Genomic DNA, 13,716 nt, shown 5'->3' on the forward strand with positions numbered 1-13,716 from the left:
ATGCCATTGCTTTGTGAGCAATGAGATCCTTTATTAGGAAACCACACTGTCAAAAGTAAAATTATTTAGAGGCCTTTCCTTCTGAATTGGATATAACTCAGTGGAGATGCCAGAGGTCAGTGATGGTATTTAGTTTTGTACATCTGGGGCATAACACAAACTAAGCTTCCATTAAATATTTGCTGAATAATAAGAAAAGAATGATCACTTGGAAATAATCACTTCGAAAAAATATTCTATATCTCCTATACCAAGAACTAGAAAAGGTATAGTTTATAACTGATAGTAGAAGAAGCAGTAATAATTGAAAAACATTGCTGGATTCATTGCTAAAGTCGAAACCAGGTAGTAGAGGACTCATATAGTGATGGACTGCGGTAACAAATAACGGAGGAATGATGTATGTGTGAAGAAAGAATGAGTCTGGAAGAAAATAATGATCTTTCATCATTTTTTTAAAATTTAACATCTTTAGTGACAGACTTCTATATCAAAATTTATACGTCTTAAGCAAAAATTTGATTTTACTTAATTTTATATAATTTAAAACAAAAATGAAATAATTAAAAAATGATCAAATTTTAAAAGGTAAACCCTAATTTTCTTTTAGACTCCAAATTTTCTTTTAAACTCAAAATTTTCTTTTTATCTTGACCTACTTTTCTTTCCCTTTGCCTTTTTTTTTTTTACCAGTTATCCCCTAATTATTTAGAGCTCCTTATTTTATGATCTCTAACATGTCCTTCAAAGGCAATATTCAACGTTTTAGACTAATTTCTCTAGACTTCAAACTACACTTGCTCTCTCCAAGTTTTGTTGGGGAGAGTTCATAAACTAGTTTATCTTGGAGCGGAGTTGAAAAATATATTAACTAAGGAAGAATATAAGACATTCTTGGAAGATATTTAGGGGCTCCTCAAGTTGTGTAATAAATAGACCTGTGGGTATATTTGATATAAGCCAGTAGAGGAAATGGTGAATCCCCTGTCATTCAAATCAGGAAAATCAACTCCAGGGATCAATTGGATACCAAAACTCCCAAACTAACAGTTCTTAAGCAACTCTAGGTAGAAAGGTGACTGCTTTATTTTTCTACGAGACTTGATCTGAGAAACTTAATTATAAATATAAAGAGATTAAATAAAAATAAAAATGTGGAAATATACTTTTCATACTGTGAATAATTCTAAGAAATCATATGGCAGTCCTCTAGTGGACAAAGATTTTACTCAGGAAATATTAAGTGTATGTGTGTGTGTGTGTGTGTGTGTGTGTGTGTGTGTGTGTGTGTGTGTGCAAGCATGCACAAGTATTGAGTTGGATACATTACTTAGAGCTAAATATAGCCTATATATTTAAATAAGATGAAATGACCACCGCAGTGTGTTATTCGTTACTGGAAACTTTATCTGGATATTTTTGAAATGCAAAATGTGTGTATTCTACTGACTTGAGCAATTTAATGCAAATTCAAACAATTCTTTCATGATTAGTTACTTGTATATTCAAGAACTTGGATCCACAAAAATATCTACATGTGGCCTTCTATTTTTAAAAAGATTCAGGAGATTTGTGCTATATAAAATAAGAAATGTTAATATTGTATTTTATTTTAGTTTTGTTTCTCTTTGTATTTGAGCCCTGATACATTTGAAAAGCAACAGCTGGGGAGAGCCAAACAATTTTAGAAATTGTGGATTCTTTCATGAAATCGTATCTAAACTCAGATTTATAATAATCTATTTTCTAGAATTGGTAATTGATTTATATAGCTTAACTTTGATAAGTTATATATATAATGTGTATGTGGATATGTGTATAACCTATGATGTTATAAAATACTTTTCATAAATCCTTGGTTATATTCAGTTTTACTAAATATAAAAAGCACTCACATTTGCAATGCTTTTAGAAATATTAGGCTATAAGATACATGGGAATATATGAGAGTCTAAAAGTTCAACTGATATATATTCCTACTAATTTCAAACAGTTTTTCTCAGTAAATAGTTATATTTATTTATAGTTTATATATTTCATTTCCTTAGTAATTTTTCAACTATTCCTCACATTGAATGACAACAATTTAGTTGCTTAAAGTAATGCGTATTGATACTGTTATTACCTTAAACAGTGTTATTCAAGAGAATTTTCTTCAGTGATGGAAACTTTTAATAACTGCACTGTCCATTGTGCTTGTCACTAACCACATAATCTATGAAAAGCAGGTATAAAAAAATATACTTTCTCTAAAGCCCAAATTAATTGTTAAGTAAGAATGCTCCTTATGTGTTGTTTCTAAATGGGACAATTAGACAAATGTTAACCTATGAAGTCAAACATAGCTATAATTTTCTGAAAAAAAAATGTTAAATTGAGATCATCAAAAATCGGTAAAATTCTTGCCATGTTGTATAGCTTTGAAAAAAGTCATTGACCTAATCTCATATGTCAAAAATAATCTTATATAATGTCACAGAAAACTTTTATTCCTCAAAGGACACTAATAAAAAAGTGAAAAATCTACCCAGAAAATGGGAGAAAATATTTGCAAATCGTATATGATGAGTCTATAGATCCAGAATATATTAAAATATTTGAATATGTAAATTTTGAAATGTTCATTAAATATAAAAATATATCATTTAGTGTGCAACCCAACAATAGAAAGACAAACAATCCATTTAAAAATAGACACAGGAATAGACATTTTTCCAAAATGATATACAAATGACCAATAAGCACATGAAAAGACGGTCAACATTACTAGACATTAGGGAAATGCAAATCAAAACCATAATCAAGTACATTTTAACGGTCTCTCCAGTTCCCTAAGTTTAACATAAAACTGAAGCAAAACAAAGCAATGTGTAATTAAATAATATGATTCTTCTGTTACATTTGTATCCTGACTGGCTTGGAAGACACAACAGTCATCATGTACTTACAGCTACATGTAGCCTAACTTTAAATGTGATAAGAATGATGTATGGTAAATTTCAAATCACAAGCAGCATTAGCATGATAACACATTTTTCTTGACACAATGAAAAAAATAGTATATTTTGAGCCAACAAAAAGTACTATACTCCTTCAACTGGAAGTGTAGTTGCATTTGTAAAAATTTTTGGCATGATTTGTACACTCCAAAATTGTCCAAATCCAAAAATGATTTGTGCATAGCAGATCACATAACATCCACTGCCTACATTAGCTGTACCTCAAATAATGCCCTTTATCACCAAGCCACTAAAGGCAAACAGCAGTACCCATGAATAGGGCAAAATACAACAGCATCAATCTCTAAAACACTGCCTTCCCCAGTGTTTGGACCCTTTCTGTAGCAATTACATCCATGTCTCTTATCTAACACATTCTTTCTCTGTTAACAACTTATTTTTAAAATGGTGGCAACTATAGTCACTTTGTAAAGTGACATGGTTAAGCATCTGGACATGACAAGCTGAAGAAGTATCACAACGTGGGTTTCAAGACCAAAGCAGACCACACTCCTCCAGGTGCTGAAAGAGATTGAAGTGACTGAAGGTGGGGAGGAACTGTTGGCAGTGAAGAAGAGGTCCTTTGCTGGGCTAAGACCCACCCTTCCCACAGAGGGAGAAAGGATTGCTTCCTTCTCCCCTCAAGCCTAATGAGGAAAGCTCAAGAACACCATTTTAAACACTTCCACTTAAATCCACAGATGTCTGTGGAATGTAGTAGGATGGTGGGCAACATACCAAAGAAATTTTCTACTGGATGTAGAAATAGCTGTTCTCCTGGTGACAATAGAGTAGATGGCTGCTTCTGGGAAAGTAAATGGCCTTCTACTGACATTACTGGGTGTTTATTCTTCATCTCAGTCACTGAGATGCAAGCTTACTAAGGATAGAGATTTCTCTCTCTTTCTCTATCTTTTTTTTCATTACTAGAGCTCCACCATCACCATCTAGGCATTGTCTAGAATACAGCAAGTTGACAATGAATATTTTGAATGACCAAATGAATGAATGAATGATATGTAGGATAGAATAAGTGATGACACTGTGTGTGAATGAATGTGTCATTTATCAGATGTCAGGCTAGAGAACACAGGAACAAGTACATAGAGTGGTGGAATTAGAAAAGTGGGTAAAGTATTGGGAATGTTAAGTTTTAGGTCTGCAACATCCAAATGCAGATGCCCAATAGGCACCTGGTTGTGTGTGTCTAGATTTCTTGAGAGCCATTTGGGCTGTAGATTAAAAACTGGGCTCAAAGTGACCAAGGCCAACTATTGAGCAGATAATGTCATATAATATCATGGTCCACATACCAGGCTTTCAGAAGAATATGTATAGCAGGTTTTGCAATTTCCTATTGCCCCTTTCATTCTGGGGCAGGTCAGATAGAAGAGCAAAACTTAATGTCAAATTTCAGACCGCAGGAACCTCACTCCTCTGGTGGCATGATCAAGGGCTAGGGCTGCTACCCAATGCTAGTTGTTACAGCAGTATAAATTGACAGAGAGTTTGGAAATAATCTGACAAGAGAGAAGACAGATACGAGGTAGTAGCTGGCAAGAGAAGGATTTTTCAGTTTGTTAGATGGCAGTAAAAATAGCATGTTGTTGTCATGATGGAGATTATCTTGTCTAATGCAAAACGATGATGATGTAGAAAAGAGGGAGGAAATTTTTTTATTTGTGGGTAAGAAAGGATGGAACCTGGTGCAACAATAAAAAAACTAGCTTTAGTGATGTGTTTGGATGATTGTCTTTGGTAACGAGAATTCTGTATGGGTATAGAATATATTTATGAAGAAGGACATACTGTATGGATTTAGAATCTGGTACATCAAAGATCTGTTGATTTTATTTCCAGAAGTTAGTGACTTCTTTCCACATCCTCACAGAGATCCTGTGATGATCTGGTCCTGATTTTATCCCTCCATTCTCATCAGTGACACTCATACATTGACTGAATATTTATTTCAAGCTGAACTGCATGCTGCTTCCTTCCCTGCCCTATACATCAATGATCTCTTGATGATACTATCCCACCTGAAAGCTCTCCTCCTTCCATTCTCAGCTCAAACTTGATAACACAGGTATGTCCTTCAAAATCCTCTTGCAGAGCATTTCCTTTTTCTCCCCCCTGTGATTCCAGAAACCAGCCCCCAAAGCGTTCTTTGGGTGTCTCTGTATCTGACTGCTCATTGACCCCTTGCTCACAACTGTAAAAGTGCTCATTACACTGCATGATAAGGTACCTACTACATAGATATGTTTCACTAACTGTGTACTAATGCACCTAGGACCTAATTTTATGCTCTGCTAGACCATAAGTTTCTGAAAGGCAGCATTCTCAACCTGGCGTATGTTAGGAGCTCAGTAAACTTCTGTTGCATGAATACTCAAATTCCCTGTTTTTTAGCTGTGGTCAGTCTTTTCAAAGGTTTATAAAAGAGTTAATATAAAAAATAATTTATCTTTTATATCAGTGTATGACCTAAGTACTGGGATGTAAAAATCATCCCATAAGAACCAGTTATGTTATAATATACCATAGTTATGATTTTTGGAAAATGTGATTTCTTTAAAAACCAAATAATGGTGGTTAATGGTAGTCTCAATATTGGTCAAAGTAAGTATAAAGCACTGAAAATTTATTCAGCTACACACTGGAGTGTGTCTACCACCAGCACAGAATAAATAATACTGAATGCCACAACAAATTGCCTGAGTACAGAAACTACACAGAAGCCACAAACCTCATTGATTTCTTTTGGCATTAACACAGCTGGGAACGGTGTCTAGGATCAGTGCTCTATCTGAATTTCAGAGCAGTCTTTGGTCATGATACCAATCACAAAGGTAACCAAAATGGCATTTCCATTATCATCTTTGAGCTTTTAAATACCTACTTTGGGATTCTCCAAAGGTATTAAATTTCATTGGGAAAAAAACACTTTTGAGCACAGATAGTATAAAGTATGTTCACAAAATAGTTGAAAAAAAATATAGCAAGAATTTTACCAGGCAAAATCTTTGTTGAGTTGATTGTAAAGATTTAAATCCTTATTTTCTTAAAGTTAGATCTTGACACAAGGTCAGATACATAAGACTGATATTTAATTGTCAAAACTTGCAGATAGACTAAAATGTTAATTGAATAAATATTTGATACATAACTCCATTTCCAATTTGGATAAATTATTTACTTTTAGCTATGTATCAGAAATATATCATCAAATTTTGATATTTTATCATATTTGCTTTCAGATTATCTTTCAGGAATTAATTAATACAGATGCCATTCAAGCCCATTTATTCCCCTCTTTAATTCTATTCTCCTGATTCCTTCTCCAAAGATACTAACATTATACTAACCCAAAGAAGTATATTTATCATCATTAAATGTGTTTGTATCTATAAAAAGTTATAAAAAAGTATATTTTTGTTTTGAACATTTTAAAAACTATATCAGTCTACATTTTGCTTTTTTTTTTAAACTTTATGCTTTTGTGATATGTTCATACAGATACATTTAGTTCTAATTATTCATTTTAACAGTTATATAGCATTCAACTTTACAGTTGGGTTCTGATTTATTTTGCCATTCTTTTATTTATGGATGGGTAGTTATTTATTTCCTTTTTTTGAATATCTTGTATTACAAACTGCTTCAGTGAGCATTCCTGTGCATATTTCCTGATGCAGGCATTCAAAGATTTCACTAAGGAGTATAAATGGAAGTAGAATTGCAGGGTTCTGGGCCTTGTCCATTAAAAATAAACTATGTCATCTACTGCCAGACATCTTTCTTAAGCTGTTATAATGATCTGTACATGTTCCAGCAGTGCAAGAATATTACTGTTTTTGTCAATACTTGCTATAATTTTGCACTTGCAATCTTTTAAAATTTTGCTAAGCAGATAGGAAAGAAATTGTGCCTTTACGAGTTTTGAAATCAAATACAAATTTTCTTTAATTGCACCAATTGCACAAGAAGTGTACAGAGCATAGTGCAGAGCCAGATGAATATTCATTATTCAAAACGTGCTTGTAACCAACATCCAGATAAAAAAATAGATGTGGGCTGCATTGCCCAGAAGCCCCATGTTCACTCTCTCAGTTACTGTCTCTTCCCAAGATTAATTGATGGTCTAACTTCTAACATCCTAGATTAGTTTTAGATGGTTTGGAATAAAACCTCATTGGACTCAGACAGTATGCACTGTTTTGTGTCTGGTTCCTTTTATTCAACATCATGGTTGTGAGTCTCTGCCATGTTGTTACATTTATGCATCCTCATATTTTATTGAATGACTATAAAACAGTTTGGGCTCTCAGGGGCGGAAGATGGCGGCGTGAGTAGAGCAGCGGAAATCTCCTCCCAAAACAACATGTATCTATGAAAATATAACAAAGACAACCCTTCCTAGAATAAAGACCAGAGGACACAGGACAATATCCAGACCACATCCGCACCTGAGAGAACCCAGCGCCTCGCGAAGGGGGTAAGATACAAGCCCCGGCCCCGCGGGAGCCGAGCGCCCCTCCCCCCAGCTCCCGGCGGGAGAAGAGCAGGCAGAGCGGGAGGGAGACGGAGCCCAGGACTGCCGAGCACCCAGCCCCAGCCATCCGGGCCAGAGTGCAGGGCCCTCGATACTAGGAAAACAGGGCAGCAAGAACAGTGAGCAGGCACTGGAGGCCGGGTGCCGGAGGACATAAGAAAAGCGCGCGAACATTTTTTTTTTTTTTTTTTTTTTTTGCTTTTTTGCTGTTTTGTTTTGGCGAGCGCTTTTTGGAGGTCTTAAAATGATAGGGACCCCAATACTAGGGAAACATGGCAGAAAGACCGGTGAGCAGAGGCCTGAGGCTGGCACCGGAGAATAAAGAAAAACGAGCGACCACCTTTTTTTTTTTAATTAAAATTTTTTTTTTTTTAATTTAAAAATTTTTTTCTTTTTTTTTTTTTGGTGGTCGTTGTTTTGTTTTGGCAGGTGCTTTTTGGAAGTCTTAAAGGGGCAGGGCGGGTCACTTAATTCAGAGATAGGGAATCTGGGGATCTCTGGGCACCCTAACCCCTGGGCTGCAGGGAGCAGGGAAGCCCCTTACGGAGATAAATAGCCTCCCAACCGCTCCTGCTCCAACGCGACTCCACCACGTTGGAGTAGCTGCCCGAGTCAGGCCACGCCCACAGCAACAGCGGAGATTAACTCCATAGCAGCCGGGCAGGAAGCAGAAACCTTGTCTGCGCGCAGCTGCGCAGCATAAGCCACTAGAGGTCGCTGTTCTCCCAGGAGAGGAGGGCCACAAACCAACAAGAAAGGAAGTCCTTCCAGCCGTCACTCGTCCCAGCTCTGCAGACTATTCCTATCACCATGAAAAGGCAAAGCTACAGGCAGACAAAGATCACAGAGACAACACCAGAGAAGGAGACAGACCTAACCAGTCTTCCTGACAAAGAATTCAAAATAAAAATCATAAACATGCTGACAGAGATGCAGAGAAATACGCAAGAGAAATGGGATGAAGTCCGGAAGGAGATCACAGATGCCAGAAAGGAGATTCCAGAAATGAAACATACTCTGGAAGGGTTTATAAGCAGAATGGATAGAATGCAAGAGACCATTGATGGAATTGAAATCAGAGAACAGGAACGCATAGAAGCTGACATAGAGAGAGACAAAAGGATCTCCAGGAATGAAACAATATTAAGAGAACTGTGTGACCAATCCAAAAGGAACAATATCTGTATTATAGGGGTCCCAGAAGAAGAAGAGAGAGGAAAAGAGATGGAAAGTATCTTAGAAGAAATAATTGCTGAAAACTTCCCCACACTGGGGGAGGAAATAATCGAACAGAACACGGATATACACAGAACCCCCAACAGAAAGGAACCAAGAAGGACAACAGCAAGACATATAATAATTAAAATGGCAAAGATCAAGGACAAGGAAAGAGTTTTAAAGGCAGCTAGGGAGAAAAAGGTCACCTATAAAGGAAAACCCATCAGGCTAACATCAGATTTCTCAACAGAAACCCTACAGGCCAGAAGAGAATGGCATGATATATTTAATACAATGAAACAGAAGGGCCTTGAACCAAGGATACTGTATCCAGCACGACTATCATACAAATATGACGGTGGAATTAAACAATTTCCAGACAAACAAAAGCTGAGGGAATTTGCTTTCCACAAACCACCTCTACAGAACATCCTACAGGGACTGCTCTAGATGGGAGCACTCCTAGAAAGAGCACAGCACAAAACACCCAACATATAAAGAATCGAGGAGGAGGAACAAGAAGGGAGAGAAGAAAAGAATCTCCAGACAGTGTATATAACAGCTCAATAAGCGAGCTAAGTTAGGCAGTAAGATACTAAAGAGGCTAACCTTGAACCTTTGGTAAACACGAATTTAAAGCCTGCAATGGCAATAAGTACATATCTTTCAATTGTCACCCTAAATGTTAATGGGTTGAACGCACCAATCAAAAGACACAGAGTAACAGAATGGATAAAAAAGCAAGACCCATCTATATGCTGCTTACAAGAAACTCACCTCAAACCCAAAGACATGTACAGACTAAAAGTCAAGGGATGGAAAAACATATTTCAAGCAAACAACAGTGAGAAGAAAGCAGAGGTTGCAGTACTAATATCAGACAAAATAGACTTCAAAACAAAGAAAGTAACAAGAGATAAAGAAGGACACTACATAATGATAAAGGGCTTAGTCAAACAAGAGGATATAACCATTCTAAATATATATTCACCCAACACAGGAGCACCAGCATATGTGAAACAAATACTAACAGAACTAAAGGGGGATATACACTGCAATGCATTCATTCTAGGAGACTTCAACACACCACTCACCCCAAAGGATAGATCCACTAGGCAGAAAATAAGTAAGGACACGGAAGCACTGAACAACACAACAGAGCAGATGGACCTAATAGACCTCTACAGAACTCTACATCCAAAAGCAGCGGGATATACATTCTTCTCGAGTGCACATGGAACATTCTCCAGAATAGACCACATACTAGGCCACAAAAAGAGCCTCAGAAAATTCCAAAAGATTGAAATCCTACCAACCAACTTTTCAGAACACAAAGGCATAAAACTAGAAATAAACTGTACAAAGAAAGCAAAGAGGCTCACAAACACATGGAGGCTTAACAACACGCCCCTAAATAATCAATGGATTAATGACCAAATCAAAATGGAGATCCAGCAATATATGGAAACAAATGACAACAACAACACTAAGCCCCAAATTCTGTGGGACACAGCAAAAGCAGTCTTAAGAGGAAAGTATATAGCAATCCAAGCATATTTAAAAAAGGAAGAGCAATCCCAATGAATGGTCTAATGTCACAATTATCGAAACTGGAAAAAGAAGAACAGATGAGGCCTAAGGTCAGCAGAAGGAGGGACATAATAAAGATCAGAGAAGAAATAAATAAAATTGAGAAGAATAAAACAATAGCAAAAATCAATGAAACCAAGAGCTGGTTCTTCGAGAAAATAAACAAAATAGATAAGCCTCTAGCCAGACTTATTAAGAAGAAAAGAGAGTCAACACAAATCAACAGTATCAGAAACGAGAAAGGAAAAATCACGACGGACCCCACGGAAATGCAAAGAATTATTGGAGAATACTATGAAAACCTATATGCTAACAAGCTGGGAAACCTAGGAGAAATGGACAACTTCCTAGAAAAATACAACCTTCCAAGACTGACCCAGGAAGAAACAGAAAATCTAAACAGACCAATTACCAGCAACGAAATTGAAGCGGTAATCAAAAAACTACCAAAGAACAAAACCACCGAGCCAGATGGATTTACCTCGGAATTTTATCAGACATACAGGGAAGACATAATACCCATTCTCCTTAAAGTTTTCCAAAAAATAGAGGAGGAGGGAATACTCCCAAACTCATTCTATGAAGCTAACATCACCCTAATACCAAAACCAGGCAAAGACCCCATCAAAAAAGAAAACTACAGACCAATATCCCTGATGAACGTAGATGCAAAAATACTCAACAAAATATTAGCAAACTGAATTCAAAATTGCATCAAAAGGATCATACACCATGACCAAGTGGGATTCATCCCAGGGATGCAAGGATGGTACAACATTCGAAAGTCCATCAACATCATCCACCACATCAACAAAAAGAAAGACAAAAACCACATGATCATCTCCATAGATGCTGAAAAAGCATTTGACAAAGTTCAACATCCATTCATGTTAAAAACTCTCAGCAAAATGGGAATAGAGGGCAAGTACGTCAACTAATAAAGGCCATCTATGATAAACCGACTGCCAACATTATATTGAACAGCGAGAAGCTGAAAGCATTTCCTCTGAGATCGGGAACTAGACAGGGATGCCCACTCCCTCCACTGTTATTTAACATTGTACTGGAGCTCCTAGCCACGGCAATCAGACAAAATAAAGAAATACAAGGAATCCAGATTGGTAAAGAAGAAGTTAAACTGTCACTATTTGCAGATGACATGATACTGTACATAAAAAACCCTAAAGACTCCACCCCAAAACTACTAGAACTGATATCGGAATACAGCAAAGTTGCAGGATACAAAATCAACACACAGAAATCTGTGGCTTTCCTATATACTAACAATGAACCAACAGAAAGAGAAATCAGGAAAACAACTCCATTCACAATTGCATCAAAAAAAATAAAATACCTAGGAGTAAACCTAACCAAAGAAGTGAAAGACTTATACTCTGAAAACTACAAGTCACTCTTAAGAGAAATTAAAGGGGACACTAACAGATGGAAACTCATCCCATGTTCGTGGCTAGGAAGAATTAATATCGTCAAAATGGCCATCCTGCCCAAAGCAATATACAGATTTAATGCAATCCCTATGAAACTACCAGGAACATTCTTCAATGAACTGGAACAAATAATTCAAAAATTCATATGGAAACACCAAAGACCCCGAATAGCCAAAGCAATCCTGAGAAAGAAGAATAAAGTAGGGGGGATCTCACTCCCCAACTTCAAGCTCTACTATAAAGCCATAGTAATCAAGACAATTTGGTACTGGCACAAGAACAGAGCCACAGACCAATGGAACAGACTAAAGAATCCAGACATTAACCCAGACATATATGGTCAATTGATATTTGATAAAGGAGCCATGGACATACAATGGCGAAATGACAGTCTCTTCAACAGATGGTGCTGGCAAAACTGGACAGCTACATGTAGGAGAATGAAACTGGACCATTGTCTAACCCCATATACAAAAGTAAACTCAAAATGGATCAAAGTCCTGAATGTAAGCCATGAAACCATTAAACTCTTGGAAGAAAACATAGGCAAAAACCTCTTAGACATAAACATGAGTGACCTCTTCTTGAACATATCTCCCCGGGCAAGGAAAACAACAGCAAAAATGAGTAAGTGGGACCATATTAAGCTGAAAAGCTTCTGTACAGCAAAAGACACCATCAATAGAACAAAAAGGATCCCTACAGTATGGGAGAATATATTTGAAAATGACACATCCGATAAAGGCTTGACGTCCAGAATATATAAAGAGCTCACACGCCTCAACAAACAAAAAACAAATAACCCAATTAAAAAATGGGCAGAGGAACTGAACAGACAGTTCTCCAAAAAAGAAATACAGATGGCCAACAGAAACATGAAAAGATGCTCCACATCGCTAATTATCAGAGAAATGCAAATTAAAACTACAATGAGGTATCACCTCACACCAGTAAGGATGGCTGCCATCCAAAAGACAAACAACAAATGTTGGCGAGGCTGTGGAGAAAGGGGAACCCTCCTACACTGCTGGTGGGAATGTAAGTTAGTTCAACCATTGTGGAAAGCAGTATGGAGATACATCAAAATGCTCAAAACAGACTTACCATTTGACCCAGGAATTGCACTCCTAGGAATTTACCCTAAGAATGCAGCAATCAAGTATGAGAAAGATCAGTGCACCCCTATGTTTATCGCAGCACTATTTACAATAGCCAAGAATTGGAAGCAACCTAAATGTCCATCGATAGATGAATGGATAAAGAAGATGTGGTACATATACACAATGGAATACTACTCAGCCATAAGAAAAAGGGAAAATCCAATCATTTGCAGCAACATGGATGGAACTGGAGGGTATTATGCTCAGTGAAACAAGCCAAGCAGAGAAAGAGAAATACCAAATGATTTCAGTTATCTGTGGAATATAAGAACAAAGGAAAAACTGAAGGAACAAAACAGCAGCAGAATCACAGAACTCAAGAATGGACTAACAGGTACCAAAGGGAAAGGGACTGTGCAGGATGGGTGGGTAGGGAGGGATAAGGGGGGTGAGAAGTAGCGGGGTATTAAGATTAACATGCATGGGGGGGTAGGAGAAAAGGGACGGCTGTACAACACAGAGAAGGCAAGTAGTGATTCTATAACATTTTGCTATGCTGATGGACAGTGACTGTAAAGGGGTTTATAGGGGAGAGCCTAGTAAACATAATATTCGTCATGTAAGTGTAGATTAGTGATAACAAAAACAAAGCAAACAAACAAAAAAAAAAAAGGGCAGTTCCTGCGTGGTAACCTCCAATGAGTTCTACACAAGGGTATAAAGGGCATATAAAATTGTAGGCAAAGGGTCTGTTTGCGTTTATACCGAAGATCAAAACCTAATTGAGCTACCCCGAAAATGAACTA

Source organism: Manis pentadactyla, chromosome 17 (assembly GCF_030020395.1).
Source record: "Manis pentadactyla isolate mManPen7 chromosome 17, mManPen7.hap1, whole genome shotgun sequence".
Classification (NCBI taxonomy): Eukaryota; Metazoa; Chordata; class Mammalia; order Pholidota; family Manidae; genus Manis; species Manis pentadactyla.